The following is a 16,950-nucleotide window of genomic DNA, read 5'->3' as shown; positions in this document are numbered from 1 at the left end:
AGGTTCCTTCATTGGCTAACTCTTGAATCTCTTGAATTTCAATTGTGCTCCCATTGTCCTCTTTGCATATGAGCTCTCTGTCGTGAAAGATTCCTCTTCGTGCTACAAAGACCACATTTTCACTAGGCCTGTAGAACAAATATCCAAAAAAAATTTATGGGTAGCCAATGAAAATACATCTCTCGCTTCTGGCTTCTAAGCTTGTCATGAGTTTCTCGTATAACGAAATATTCACAACCCCAGACTTTGATATGTGCTAACGAGGGAATTTTCCTTGTCCACATCTTGTGAGGTGTTTTGGCAACCTTTTTAGTAGGTACAAGATTGAGGATATGAGTGGATGTATCTAAGGCATACCTCCAGAAGGAAATGGGAAGAGTGGCTCAACTTATCATGAAACAAACCATGTCTAACAAGGTTCAATTGCACCTCTCAGCTACACCATTAAGTTGTGGTGTCCTAGGATGGAGATGATGTTGCGCAAACATCCATTCTGATGTTGCGTTGATAATCATTATAGTTGGAGCCATCAAAAGTCACTTTGGAGATGATGGAGAGTAGGGAGAAACCCGAGTGGTGGATAGAAGATGATGGAGTAGAAGCATCAATAGGAGTAGACATCTTATAGAAAAACAATAGTTTTAGTTAGATGACAATTATCCTTAATATTTTAACCCATAATAAACGATTAATGCTAGGATCCAAAATAACAATTCACACCTAAGAAGAGGGATGTCATAATCTTATTGTGAATTTATGAAGGTAGGTAAACACAGTTCACCAATTTTGAACTATGAAATTCCTAGATCTTTTAAGATTCATTGAGGCTATCAATGACATGTTTAATATCAGATTATGCTCTACTATTTGTGACTGGGATACCAAGGATCACAAACTAGATGTGAATAGCCATACAAATATGCTTGTCACTCTCGATGTTATTTATTATCTCACTTTAATGTGCCGGTTAATCACACACGCTCCATTAATCAATGATAGTTTTTGAGATGCCCATTATTACTCTTTATAGTCACTATTAGTGTACCAGTTAACCACACGTGCTCCACTAACTACTCTAAAGTATAATGTGCAATTTTATGGATTAAAATACTTTTCACATTTTCCTAAAGTAACTAAGAGTGAGATTTTATAAAAGATGTTTTAGTTACTTTAATAGCACTATACTTATTAATGAGGTTATGTCCTATCAAATCTATTCGGCTAACGACCATACACCATACAAGAGAGCGTAGGGTAAGAATAGATACCCAATGACTGTTATTTTATAGGCCGCTTCCTTAAACTCCCCTTATAGTATGACTTCATGAATGAGGCATACTAGCGATTTGACTGACTTAGTCTTATACATATAGTGATTATTAAACTTTTAATTTTACATATAGTATAAGGTCTATATTAAAAACTTTTCAAAATACTAGGTTTAATTTATAAATTTTGAAATTAATAAAATTAATTTAAATTAAATTAAACAAATAAGGATTAAATAGTGTATTTACTATTAATCAATTAATCAAATAAACTTTAATCCTAATCCAATACCCTTTAATTTTAAAATTAGGGTTTGGGATTTACCAAATTTATAATTATCCAATTTTAAGGATTTTAAAACTAATAATTATCAAAACAAGGAAACCCTAAAGACTCCTATCAATATTGAAACAAACAAGAAGGAGGCTTGGGTTTCTAAAACCCTTGCCCAAATCGAAATTCACCACAAAAGGTTTTTTGATCTTATTCAACTCTATGCAAGATCACAGATAACAATGGCTCAGATACCACTGATGGGTTTTATACATAACAAAAGTCATATTTTAGGCGGAAAAATAAAACCCTAAGTTTGCATACACCCTATAGGGTTTATGTTCTCACTATAATTTGCAAACAACAATTTTAATTCAAGAATCCCTAAAGTACATTGCTATTTTTGAAATTGAGAAGAGTAATTTGAAAAGCATACCTTTAACTTTATTGTTGTAAATAAACATGAATTCCTTCTTTGTAGAAGTTCAGAAAGCCAACACTAGAGATCTCGTGCCTCTTATAGCTCACACCCACACACTAGAAGTTGGAGGCTATTGAAGAGAGAGGAGAGGGGAGAGGATTTTTGGTGATTCCCTGGGATATGGGATGGCCAAAATTTGCATGCACAAAGACACTTTATATAGGTGACTAGAGGGGATTGGATAAGACAAGTTTCGTTGGATAACCCGTATCCCTTTTGCTTTTCCCCCAAGTTTCCTTAGAGCTCAAGAAAGGCTCTAGAAACTATCTAGAATTCCTCCTAGATTTTGTCCAACCCTAGGAGGTTCTAGAATTTTTCCAATGCTCAACTTTTGAACATTGTCACCCTTAGTCCTTCCACTTTTAATTATTCTAGTTAATCCCAAAATTAATTCTAATTAATTTCTGATTAATTTATAATTAAACAATATAATTTATAATTAATACATTTTTCTCAAAAAATATTAATAATTTATTTATTTTTATTTCTAATTAATATATTAATCATGTCATAAATTAATAAATCAGTCTCTCTCTCTCCAAATAGCATTCCAGTCTCTTACTAGGTTTGAGGGCAACCCAAAAGGACTTTGCTAATCATTTAAGTTTATAATAATTTAGTTAATGTCTTAGAAACCTAATCCAATAAAGTTTTCAATGCATCCATCATCGTTTCCCATTTCGTTCATCATCAATAGTGGAAATTCTTTGGAAGCTTTGGATTATATCAATTGAAGTGTAATGGATTCCTCAACCTATCGTCAAGTTCGGATCGAGTTGGAAGACGTTATTGGTTATTGGAAGTTTATATGTTGTGTCAACATTATTCAGTTTTCCAGACATGACATTAAATCTACATATAATCTAATTTTTAGCATGTCATACATGTAGAGTAGGTATTTGGATGGATCCAACCAAAGTTTTAGCAGCATTTTGGATAACTTTAAAGTTCTTATCGAGATAGTAATGTATTGATGGGGTCTGTTCAGTCTCAAGGTATGTGATCTTGGTTCGATCATTCATGAGAATGCTTTCTGTTAATGATTGAGGTCCACATCTCGTTAGATCTTCTGGTACTTCACCCTTTGGGTAAGGTTATGGGTTCCCTTAATGTGTGTATTGTGGTAAGTTCATTAGATATTTTTCGTGAGGCGTGTAGGTGGGCTGGACAAGATAAAAATGGAGTACTTGGTTCAAATTATTTGCATGATTCTTATTTGGGTTATAGCCTTTGAATTGGAACAAGAGTGCGACCGTCTATCCCATTCTCGGGTTGTGTGTAACCATGCATCCGTTGGATTTTGCATTGGTAACAGTCTGTTCTATGAAAGGAATTATATGTAGTAAAAGAGTATGACAGTGTTGTGTTCGGCTACCATTGAGAGGGATGTTTATTGGGTTCCTACAAGACGGTGGATTGAGGTTGAGTATCTTTAGGCCCCGTAGTGCTAGTCGTGAGTTTTTTAGGCGAGTGATAGAATGATGGCAAGAGTGGTGGGGTACCATGAGCTTATCATTTTAGTGATTAGAAGGTGTCACGATGTATTGTGAAGTAATGGATGTATTTTTCATGTGGGCGGGACTCGGTAGTCAATTGGTTGACACTCTTAAGTCTCGGTAGTCATTTGGAAGGGCATTTCAGACTTATGTTATGGGCTCGGAGGCAACCAAACTTATGTTGAGGACCTTGTAGGGGTATTCCAAATAAAGTTTATGGCCCAGTGATCATGTTTGTTTATTTTCTGCGTGTAGTACTTTCGATGTTAGTGCATTGTTGGGAGTCGGGAGACTCAGGGACTAGCCGGTTTGGATCATGTGGTCAGTAAAAGTTTGTTTTGGTTGATGAATTGGTTGTGCATCATAAGTCACTTGATGAATGTTTGCAATGGTGGAACTCATTTCCTTGTAGGTTGTTTATTAGGAGTTTGGTTACCAGTGTTAGGTAGTGGTTCTGAAATCTCGGGTCTCGAAGTTTGTTGTAGATGTCTTGAGTGATCTGTCAGGTGGAGGTACACCTAAGCTGATAAGGAATTTGGATGCAACGTGAAATTCTTGGATGGACCATCATTATGCTCGTGGGAGCAGTGGTTTAGTGATAACTTGTCAGGAAGTAAAGTGTGTATTTAAGGTTTTTGAGCACAACTTCCAGATTTAGGGTTGGTTGAAATTCATGATCAGTGTCTTTTAAGTATTCTTTCTACATGACCCGGTGGTATTCCTAGTCTGGTACTAGGGGTAGGTACGACATATGGATGATCATTAGTCTTAGGGTATGGTTTCTTAGGTTTAGAATGAGGGGTTCCCGGTTCTGGGAAGTATATAGATGGAGTTGATTGGTGGTCAAAGTTTTGGGGTTGATACGAACTCGGGGTTGTTTGTTGGTAGCTATCGGTTTCTGAGTGGTCTCTTGAATTTTGTTTATATGAAGCCTCAACTTTGAAATGGTTAAAGGGAGTTGTGGTATATATTGGCGATATATGTGTGTGTTTCTCTACAACGGCTTATAACAGAGAATCGTGTTGGGAGTCGCTTTGTTTTCAAGTGGAGGGTTTAACAACAGTGAATAGTTAGTAAAGGCTTTGAATTTGGGGATTTTGGGAAGAATAGTAATGATCATTCATCAAGGGTTAAAGATAGCGGGTCAAGGATTCATTATTAGCCACGATATGTAGTTCTTCTTAGGCTAGGTTTCGATTGTAGAATGGGGAGGTAGTCGCTTGTATGAGCCGCATGCTCAGTTCGGACTAGGGTTGTGGAAGAATTGCCCAATTTCTTGGGTATGTCTGAAGGGTAGTAAGGAGTTACTTCGAGGACGAAGTCTGATTTAAGTGGGGAGAATTGTAGCATCTCAAGTTCCTTATATTTTCATTTATGCCCTTAGTATGAGAATTGTTTGCATTTTGGCCCCAATGGCATTTTTTGTAAATTTTGGTGGTTGTATGTGTACGTTGGGCATAGGTAGCCGGGGTGTAAACCCTAAATTTCAGGGTTTGGACCATATTTAAACATCCTTAACACTCAAGGATTCTTTCTTTCTTCAGCCTCTAGCCCCATTTCGACCCCTTTACAAACCCTAATCCATTTGATAACATATTGAGCCATTTGTATGTGTTTTAGTGATCTTGAAGGAGGAAGAAAGAAGAGGAGATCGTCTTAAAAGAGTGGAACACTTTGGATCCGGAATCACATCATCATTTGACACCATTTGAAGGTTAAAAGCTCTAAACTTGATGAAGTATTGATTAGATCTTGTTTAGCCATGAATTTGTGTTCTTTTGGTACCATAAGCTTGGTGTTATGAGTATGGGTTAATCTAATTCATATAAATTGTCCTTTCAGATGTTTTGGTGTGTTTAGATACATAAAAATGTTGTCTTGATCAATAGCTTCCTTCCACGCATGAACTAGGATGTCTTAACGAGTTAAGAAGTTAGGGTTTTTGGTATTGAGCACTTAATAGCCATGCAAGACAATAAAGTTTGGAACTTTATACTTAAGGATAACATTTGAGGACTAGATATGGAATTTGGACGAAAGAGCTTAAATAATTAAGCTCTTAATAGAATGTAGTAGAGTTAGTCGCATACGCTAGGCGTACCAAATGGTACGATGTGCATATGCAGTCAACATCATGTAATTGGTCAAAGCTAGAGTACGCCCTGTGTACAAGCTGAGCATGGCCAACGTACTCATCTAAGTTGACTTAGATGGGCTTTTAACTTTTTTACTTTGACCAGGGTTTGACCTAAGGGTATTTTTGGGTATTTTGATTATAGGTTAAGTTTGTTCATATTCGAATGAATAATTTACCAGTAGAGCTGATAAACGGAACAGTGTTTAATTCAACAATCTTTTCAGACTGAGACGTAAGTTCTCCTCATTGTACTTGTAGGTCGAAGGCACCAATGTTGTCCCACTATGTTATGTATCCTGGTATAGAGGATGTTGCTATGTTGTAGTGATCTGTTAAGATTTGTGTCCTGGTATGTAGGATGTTGCTATGAGGTAGTGATCCGTAGATCTTCCTGTATGTCTGATTGGTTATATGATTATCTGTTTGCTGGATCTATGTTATCGATTATGTATATATCGACATAGTATGGTTGGATTGAGGCAATCCTGCTCTGTGCAGAATCCAACAAACCTAGGAGCAAGCCAAGCATAAATTGTGGGCCAGTAAGGCAAACTAGACTTATGTTGTGGGCTCGAGAGCAATCCAGACATAAGTTGTGGGCTAGTAAGGTAGCCCAAACTTATGTTGTGGGATCGAGAGCAAACTAGACATGAGCCTTGGGCCAGTAAGGCAAGCCAAACTCATGCTATGGGCTTAAGGGTAATTCAGTCTGTTAGTTGTAGACCTAATATGCATGATGTTATTGATGGGTTTTGGTCATAAGACATCCTATGTGCTCATACAAACCCTAATGCTTGGATCTAGGTTTCTCTATTGTACATGCTTTGAATCCAAGACTATAAACCCTAATTCTAGCATACAAGTAATCATATGAATATGTAATTAGGTTTAAGATCATACCTTGATTGTTATGTAGCAATAACAATCCCAATTCCTCCTTGTATTGACTTTGGAAGGCTTAGAGTCACAAGTGTCACTCCTCTAATGGCTTACAAACACCATAAGCAAGAGGATGAAGAGGAGAGAGGTTGGAGGCTACCAAAACCGTGTAGAAACCCTAACAAGAAGCTTAGCCACGTTTTTGAGCCTTAAGGGATCTTTATATAGTTGGGCTATTAGGGTTATCTAACAAGGAAACCCTAATATGAATGCTTAAGCCCTAAGCAACTCATAGACTCCTTTTAATCAAGCCCTTGGACGATTTCCTTATGGGCTTCCCCATAGAATTCGTCCAACCCTTGATACAAGGCAATCCATGGCCCAAATTGCAATTATCCTATAATTACAATTCCAATCCCTTAAGTTTAATTAATCTCTTTTAGTCACAAAACTAATTACCAATTAATTATTGACTAATATTAATTAAACAATATGATTTCTCCTTTAATATATTATTCTCATAATACATTAATAAATCATATTTAATCCTTACTCTCCATAATTCATCCTATCAAGTTGCTTTGGTGAAGGCAACCCAAAAGGACCATGCACCATCGGGTCAAGTACATACCAAAATAGTTATGGACTTAGACACTAATCCAACAGTCTCCCACTTGGATAAGTCTAATAACTATTATGCGTATGACTTCAGATCCCGATCTGCAATCGTAGCTTTCCAAAGCCGCTGTCAACTCTGATCCTATCAGATACGCGTCTCCTTAGATAAGGGATCATATATTCCTCCATTCTTGATATTGTCTGAGATATGATTTCAAATCATTCTCTTTGTACTACTTCTCGATTTCTAATTTATGACGACAGACTAACTGAACAAATCAAATTAGCCCTAGCCCGGCCGAGCATTTACGTTTGTCATCACTAAACCATCGAGGGGCCCAAAGATATCGCTTTTATCCTACCTTGGATAAAAGGAACGGATAAACTTTGATACAATGCTTGCTTGCACTCACTAACCAAATCACACACAACAATATGTTTTATAACACCAAGTTACTAGTGCGTTTACATATTATCAATGTGCAACCGATTAGCAAGATACAACTCACACATCTCGGTTTTAAGAATATAAGATGTTATCGTCTCACTAATCACTCGAGATAGTGATCCAAGTGAGCGTGGGTTTAATCCAATGCTCAAATCATATTCATAAGCACTCATGAACGTTGCATCAAACATTTGCTTATGTCTAATACTCTTCTAGACAATCCACACACCAATTCACGACAATCTTCATTCATATCTACTTCCAACATATGAACGACTGTGGCCCGTTCGAATAATTCGGTTATTCATAATAAACTCAATTATTCTGGAAGTCAAAACATGCAAGGTGAAACACAAGAATAATACTAATCCCATATGGCCTCAAACCTTTGAGTATAAACAAAACACGTTTTATTTATCACCATATCGATTACTCATTATTTGTCGTTTCGGGTAATCAACTTTATACTTGAATTATTACACTTGTCCCATGCTCCTAGCATGCACACAATGTTTACCTATGGTTTTTACTTTGTGAAATAGACAAATTGAACACATTTCCAATCATTCTCATTTTACAACTCCAAATCCATTTTCTTAAGTGTAAGAATATCAAATTCTTGTTACTTATAGAATATACTAGATTCTAACACTTTATGAAACGATCCTTTTGTAATGTCACTGCACCAACGTCTCAGAGACTATTGCCAATGATATTACAAAGTCCTCTAACGTAGATTGTTACAAGACAATTCCTTAGATATGATGTCTCTCACTCAAAGTACATTCCTTTGAACATCCTTTTGCATAAAAGTTTCTAATCTAGTCATAGATTTTCAATATTTACTTCCCAATATAGATACATTTCCATACTTTCCATATGACAACTCATTTCTTAATAGAATCTTTTCTATTCATCATAATGTCAATATGGTCCATTAATACCATGCTTCCAACTACTCACAAGCAACCAATCCTCGTCGAACTTTGGATTGTTCTTTGATAGTTGTTTAATTATTTTAGTCAAAACCAATTCTAGTCCCTTTTCCCTCTAAATGCGCTAGACATTTGGAAAATTTTAGAATGGTCAAAGATTAAAGCATTTGCAATCGATCCTATACCCGAAGCGTATGGGACACGACGCATAATGTTTTATTTGCTATGTTCTCAAAATTCGAATTGTGAAGAGGAATGCCGTAATCATAATCGAAATTTTAAGAACACACTATGTACCCTTGACTAAGTTTATTAACATTTCTCAACCTGATCCTTTAGATTTGAAATGAAGCATAATATTCTCTCCCTTAATTATAGCAAAACAACCTTTCAACTCTTACAACTTTGCAAAGTATGACTCTTGTTTTCTATAATTAATATTGCCAACTATGCAATACGTGCCTTAATAATCATACAATCATAACATTTATGCTCCCACTATCATGATGATTATTATAAAACATAACACTTATGCTCCCACTAGCTTCGACATGTATACATAAACATCTTAACTTTCAGAAAAACAATACTTATTGAATTTCATAAGTTCATGTTTCTAATACTTAGTGCTTTGATAATCTTTTATCAAGGCTTCTTGAACTTATACACATTTGCCTTCGATAGGTCATATGTGTGTCTAAACAATTAAGACTAATTGCCAAACCTCAAATTATGGAAAGGGATGCCGTAACCATAATCGAATTCGAGAATGCATTTTTACAATCACTATCTTCTTAAAATCTTTCTTAGTGAAAGCATTTTCTCACAATCATTTTCATGAAGGATGAAATCTTATGACACTTAGATTTAAACGGTGTATGTGTTTCTATCCATGTGAATTTGTTAAAACCAAAGTTTACGACAAATTCAAACTCATATGGATCGAACTTTCTTAATCTTGATTTCTTGCCTTATGGTAGCACAGCTGCCCACCACGTCTTCCAAGTAGTTAAGTAGCTCACCTTTTCCTATCAATGTAGTTTCCATTGATCAAGGTCCTTGCCTTTTATGCATTCAAATGAGAACTCATAGGACTCACATGCATAATTAACTCGATTGGATTGGCACAGAAACAAAATAATGTCTTCACGATAGGTTGTAAACCTCAACTCGTGTGCTAGTGATGATCGATAAGGTTTATTTGATTTGTTCTTGAAACTTTTCAAGACTATTAAGACTCCCACTGACTCCTTGACATATACGATTCTCTTATCAAAACATTTCTTGACAAACAAATATTCAAGAGTTAGTGTAGCTTTTATCAAAACAAAACACTTCATAATTTTGGTCTTAGTTGGTCTTTGTCTTATCCAAGACATCACAACTTTCCACAATTGATGAATGTTATAAACCTTCTTAATACTATTCACTCAATGTCACAATCTTGACTTTAAGACTTGTTTTGGAACGAAGTATGATTGACTTCTTGATTTGACCATTTCTTCAATCTTTGATTCCTCTTCTTGGACATACAATTGTACCAAGACTCACTTAGAGGATCAATTGAGATATGGTTCTTAATCATTAAGACCTATCATAAAGCATAAAAGCTACTCTACCTTCTTCTTATAATGGAGAAACTCTTATCTTTCTGCCTACTTGATTCTTCTTATTCGTTTTGCTATTGATCTAAACCCTTTAATCAATTCAGAATTACACTTAATCTTGTAAGTGTAATCATATTTACTAAGCCTTTAGTAAATCATGACGAATATATTTGTTACTCTTATGGTGAACTTGATCAACACACAACTTTGTGTACTCGATCTCCTAATCCTTCACTTGACACTTTGTCAATGAATTAGTCTAATTTCCAAATACGAAATTTCTCATTCATCATGCAACCAAGTTGCATGATTCCAAATTTCTGTCCAATTGAAACTTTAGGCGATGAGAAACTCTCCCTATTTGGTAAATTGTGGACATTTCCATAAATAACATAACTAAGAATCATATCCATTCATTGTAGAAATATGTAAACATCAATTTTTCATAAGGATTTCATTGCAAGGAAGTAAACAAATAAATAAATAAGTCAAACAAAATTTATTTTATTTATAAAAGCAGCGGAAAAACATTTGTCCTTACAATGCAAAATCTATTGAAAACTATGTAAAAGAAAATTTCTAACAACTCTATCATAACTATCTAAGCTCAAAATCCAATCTTCAAGTCCATGAGATCGAGATCCATCTCTCGTGATTAGATTCATCTTGCTCTCTTATCAAGCTTCCTTTCTTTTCACCGATCCTTCAAAACATTCAAATGCAATCTTATCACCTCATGTATTAAGAATCAATGAATAGGAACTTAATGGAGTTAGATAGTGGATTCTTACCTAAAGCGTAGTCATACTTTTGACTCTCCCATCTCTTAGATCTCTTAGGTAAATAGGGCAACTTTGTCTCCAATGCCCCTTCTCTTGGCAATAAAAGCAAATTGACTCTTTTGGAACAACACATGGAACTACCTCAGACATTGCCTTTCTCTTATGATCAAACTTTTCGATCATTGCATGTCTTTCATTGCCATTGTCTATATCCATAGAGGTCTTGAAGGCAGATTCACCAATCAACTTTGCTTTTCTATTGCGCCAAACCACTGCTGATTCAGCAGCAATAAGCATATAGGTGAGATCAATAAGGGTCACGTCGTAGTTCATCATATAGTACTCTCTTACGAACTCACTATACGAGTTAGGAAGTGACTGAAGAACCCAATCAACAGCCATCTCTTCACCGACAACGGATCCCATCATTCTTAACCTATCAATGTGTGACTTCATCCCTAAGATGTGTGCACACACCGACTTTCCTTCTTTATGTTTACCTGCCAAAAGGGCTTGAGTGATATTGAACCTTTCAATTTTACAATCTTGTGGGTTAGGGAGAATAATTGGAGGAGGAGGAGGAAGTGAAGCATGATTTCTTGTTCCTCGATCGAATCGTGGAATATCATCTTCATGTGGAATGCTTGTTCCACGGGATTCGGGAAGACCATAGTTGTCGAACTTTGACATCTACAAAACGGGAGAAAAACGAATTCAAGTTAGTTGATTGATTGAGTCCTTGGTAAATCAACCAAATGAAATTCCAAGGCTAGGACCCAACACAATATTCTACAACTCGGGAGAGGGATGCCGTAACCCAAATTGCAGAACATTTGAAGGTAAGTGAATGACGATTCACTAATTTCCACCATGAAAAACGAAAAATAATTTTAAGTTTTAAATCTATGAAGACTCCTAGATCCTTTGACATTCATTGAATATTTCAATGGCATGTTTAAATCTCGATATGCCCCTCTTGTTTGTGACTGGGATGCCGAGGATCACAAAGCGGGTGTGAATAACCATGCAAACTACATGGTGCCCTCACATGTTACAATCACCTATTCGATGTGCCGGTAAACCACACACGCTCCACCGAACTATGATAAACATTGAGTCACCCTTTGCTACCTTTGCTTAGAACCATTTAGTGTGCCGGTAAACCACACACGCTCGTCTTTGCAAGGGCACAAAGTGTAATTCATTGGAATTGCATCAATTCACTTTTGCCTAAGTAACTAAGATTGGGAATTTGAAAAACATTTAGTTACTTTGTATTTCATTATACTTATAATGGAAGGTTTCGTCCTATCCTACCCGTTCGGCTAACGACCCTCCACTAGTCAAGAGTGCGGTGGGTAAGAGTGGATACCCATTCAATCGCCATTTTATAGGCAATTTCCTTAAACACCCCTTATAGACCAGCTTCATGAATGAGGCCTACTAACGGTAAGACTGACTTTTACTCATACATATATATATATATATATATATATATATATATATATATATATATATATATATATATATATATATAATGTTAGACTTTTAATGTTATATATAGTATAGGGTGTATTTTATACTTTTAAAATACTATATGGTTAACTTTAACAATTACACTTTTAATTCAATTAAATGGTTAACATAAACTTTTATGGATTTATTAAACCTCTTTTAATTATACTCCTTAATTAATTAATAAAACCATAAGGGTGTGATTTGAACTTTTCAAAACATTACTAGGGTTTTAGAATTTAACATTTCTAATTAAACTTTTAATCAACTTTTAAATTCCAAAACTTGAGGGTAAATTTTGAAACATTTCAAAACATTAGGTTTAGAATTTAAATATACATCAAAATTAAACTTTTTAATCAAAATTTAAATTCCAAAACTTGAGGGCAAGTTTTGAAACCTTTTTCAAAACATTAGGGTTTTAACTATTTAAATTTCAAAACTTCAAAACTTTTGGGTTCAAATTTAAACTATAAAACCTAAAGGGCAAAATATGAAACTATTCATAACAACAAGGATCAAATAACAAATAATTTTAAATTAACATTTAATCACATAATTATCCATATTTGATTTATTTAATGATTTCTTGCAAAACAATTTATCAATTTACTCAAAATAATTAATCAATTATCTTATAAGGAAACAATTATCTTATTAATTGATAAATATCTTCATTTAGATCAAAAATATAGTCAAATATATCATATAATCGGATTAATATTGATCTAACATGATAAGGTAACTATCCATATGCAAAAACAGCAAGAAATCCCGAGATAAGCATTATCTGACGAGTTGACTCGTCGAGTCAGGCATGGACTCGGCGAGTTCAGCCATGGACTCGGCGAGTCCAGCCTCCAGAATCCAAAAAATCGAATTTTCCAGTTATACAATGCATCAATACAATTGAAACCAAGCTAGGCTCTGATACCACTGATGGGTTTTGGTCATAAGACATCCTATGTGCTTATACAAACCCTAATGCTTGGATCTAGGTTTCTCTATTGTACATGCTTTGAATCCAAGACTATAAACCCTAATTCTAGCATACAAGTAATCATATGAATATGTAATTAGGTTTAAGATCATACCTTGATTGTTATGTAGCAATAACAATCCCAATTCCTCCTTGTATTGACTTTGGAAGGCTTAGAGTCACAAGTGTCACTCCTCTAATGGCTCACAAACACCATAAGCAAGAGGATGAAGAGGAGAGAGGTTGGAGGCTACCAAAACCATGTAGAAACCCTAACAAGAAGCTTAGCCACGTTTTTGAGCCTTAAGGGATCTTTATAGTTGGGCTATTAGGGTTATCTAACAAGGAAATCCTAATATGAATGCTTAAGCCCTAAGCAACTCATAGACTCCTTTTAATCAAGCCCTTGGACGATTTCCTTATGGGATTCCCCATAGAATTCGTCCAACCCTTGATACAAGCCAATCCATGGCCCAAATTGCAATTATCCTATAATTACAATTCCAGTCCCTTAAGTTTAATTAATCTCTTTTAGTCACAAAACTAATTACCAATTAATTATTGACTAATATTAATTAAACAATATGATTTCTCCTTTAATATATTATTCTCATAATACATTAATAAATCATATTTAATCCTTACTCTCCATAATTCATCCTATCAAGTTGCTTTGGTGAAGGCAACCCAAAAGGACCATGCACCATCGGGTCAAGTACATACCAAAATAGTTATGGACTTAGACACTAATCCAACAGTTATATGTTTGTGTGATGGTACTTGTGGGAACTCACAAAGCTTCGTGCTTACAGTTTAAGTTTTATGTTTCAGATACTTCAGATGATCGCGGGAAAGCAAAGACGTGATCGTACACATCCTTCGATGTTATGTTTTTGGACACTTTATGATACACTGATCTTGGGGATATTTGTATTTGATACTTGATTTTGATATGGGTTTTGTTTGAAAATAGTGGTTTCTTTTAATTTTAAAATGAAATTTTTTATCTTGATTTTGGGGATGTTACAAATACAAAGAACCCCCATTTGTATCACAATATTATACCGTGTTTGACATGAAATTGAGGTAACCACCATTTCAATGAGATTAAAAATGCAATTTTTTTTGTTCTATTTACACAAATGTGGGACACTATTTTTGGTATTGTATTGCCATATAAGAAGATGATGATATTAACATATATATTGTAAATGAAATGTGCTAGTTTTTCATCTAGTATATTGTCTTGTTTTAAAATGTGTTTATCAAGTGAGTGTATTCGAGCCGAATTTAGCTGGAGCTTGATTCGTTAAATTGTTAAGGGTGATTGTTGTGTAGTTAACATGTAGTTGCATTTGATTATTCAAAAGCCAGAGTAGACCAAAAATAACATAGTATTTCATGTAGCAATTACATATGTAGGATTCCAAAGCCAAGACCAACATGGATATTTTCGGTATTCTATCTTTATAAATATATCCCTTCTAATCTTAAAACCCTAAACAGAACAAGGGAGACTCACTCCCCATGTGTAGAAAAATTGGTTCCAAATGGTATATTTGTAAAAAATTAAGAGTTCAACTTACTTTACCCGTAATATGGAGTTTTAGTCTTAATAGTTCCAACCACCAGACTAGTACTTGATATATCTTCCATGTGTTGCTCCAGTGATAGGAAGCTAGGACGGTAACCTTTTTGCAAAATAAAAGAATTTCTGTGTAACTGTAAAGGATGTCATTCTTTAAATTTAACCACATTTATATGGGAAATTGAATAACCTAAACAAATGTTTAAGGCATTTTGAATAAATTAACAATTATTTTTCTTTTTCAAAAATAACTACGAATGGGGCATTTCGGAGTGGAGATGTCCAACCCAACATATTCCACTTAATGGGCACTAAATAAGACACTTCGGAATGTATGCGAAAAAAATCTTTATATGTTGGTCAAAATGGGCAAACAATAAATCACATCCGATTTCGATGAGTTCACGGTTTTACGAGTAAAATTTTCACTCATTTACATTAATTATGTGTATGGTATATATTTTTACTCCTTTTAATCGATTAAATTTTAATGTTAGATTACGGAAAATGCTAAATGAAATGAATAATGTGTTTAGTAATTCATATCAAAGTGAAGATTTCAAAAACTAATTTCATCAAGCATTGATTTCATTTTCGAAACATGATAAGTCTATTTTATGAATGTGTTAAATTGTCATAATTACTTTGAATTAATGTGTGATTGCCCAAGAATGACACTACTTTGATGAGTTGTTGAACTTCATATGCAGGTCAATATATCATACTAAAAGTGGGCGGAACCTGCAAGTAAAACGAATTGCTAAAGGAATATAGAAATGTTGCTCGGAAAGTTGACCACTATTCATTGTTTTGATCATATCTCAAGTTCTAGAGCTCCGATTTACATGACTAAAGAAGTTTTGGAAACTAGACAAGATTTGCTACAACTTTCGTGTTTTGAGTTTCTGCTAGTTATGTCGTTTTGACCACCAAAACTTGCACGGAAGGTGAAGGATGCCTCCAGGCATCTAAGACGTCCCCTAGGACGTCAAGGTCATTCGGTCAACATCTAGGTGAATTTCGGAGCGGAAAGGAAGAGAGGACCCCCGTCGGCGTCTTACATGGCGTCTAAGACGTCCCCTAGGATGTCTGGGCGTTTTAGGGACGTCTGGTGTTGGAACAGTGTGTTTCAGAAAGTATTGAACTCAAGGAATGACGTTCTAGGACGCGTCTAAGGCGTCCCCTAAGACGTCTGACGTTTTTGGCCGATTTTTAGTGTATTTCCATAACTTCAGAAGGCATGCAAAGACGTACAAAGAATGCCTTGGCGTTATACATGACGTCTAAGACGTCCCACATCGCCCAGTTTCATTATTTTCTGCCACACACTATAAATAAGGACCTATGCATTCGTTTTTAGGGTTCCCACCTTCGATTCTCAGAGTCTTTTCCTGCGTTTTTGAGGCTCATAAACCCTTGGAAACATTTGGAAACACAAATCCATTCCATTTCAATCCGGATTCAAGGCAAGATTCGATTCAATTCATCATTCAACCGATGATTCTCATCAATTTTAGTAACTTTCAAAAACGATTACTTCCTCCCAAGGTTTATTTGTTTCATATTTTGATAATCATTAGGCTACAATTCTTGGTTGATTTTAAGTTTGTTTATGAATTCTATTATGCATTTCAATCATTTCATCAAAGTTATTGTTTTTATGAATTTAATGGAAGGTTAAATCATTAGGGTTATTTCCGGGGATGTTTAAGACTTTTGGATGAACACACTTGATTATTACTTGATTCTAATTAATTTCAATTGTTATTTTATGCTTGATATGATGATCTTTGGTAATGATAAGTGAAATTGGGTTGTATGAATTGTTTGATGTCATAATTAAGATAGTCTATTGTCAATTCATCATTTGTTCCAAGTTTAATTAGTTTAGGAATAAAGACAAGTGATTAAATCAACATATATTATTCCAATTTATGATATTG

The sequence above is a fragment of the Lactuca saligna genome, chromosome 8 (genome assembly GCF_052625555.1).
Source record: "Lactuca saligna cultivar CGN05327 chromosome 8, ASM5262555v1, whole genome shotgun sequence".
NCBI classification, from domain to species: domain Eukaryota; kingdom Viridiplantae; phylum Streptophyta; class Magnoliopsida; order Asterales; family Asteraceae; genus Lactuca; species Lactuca saligna.
Note: the sequence above shows the minus strand (reverse complement) of the source record.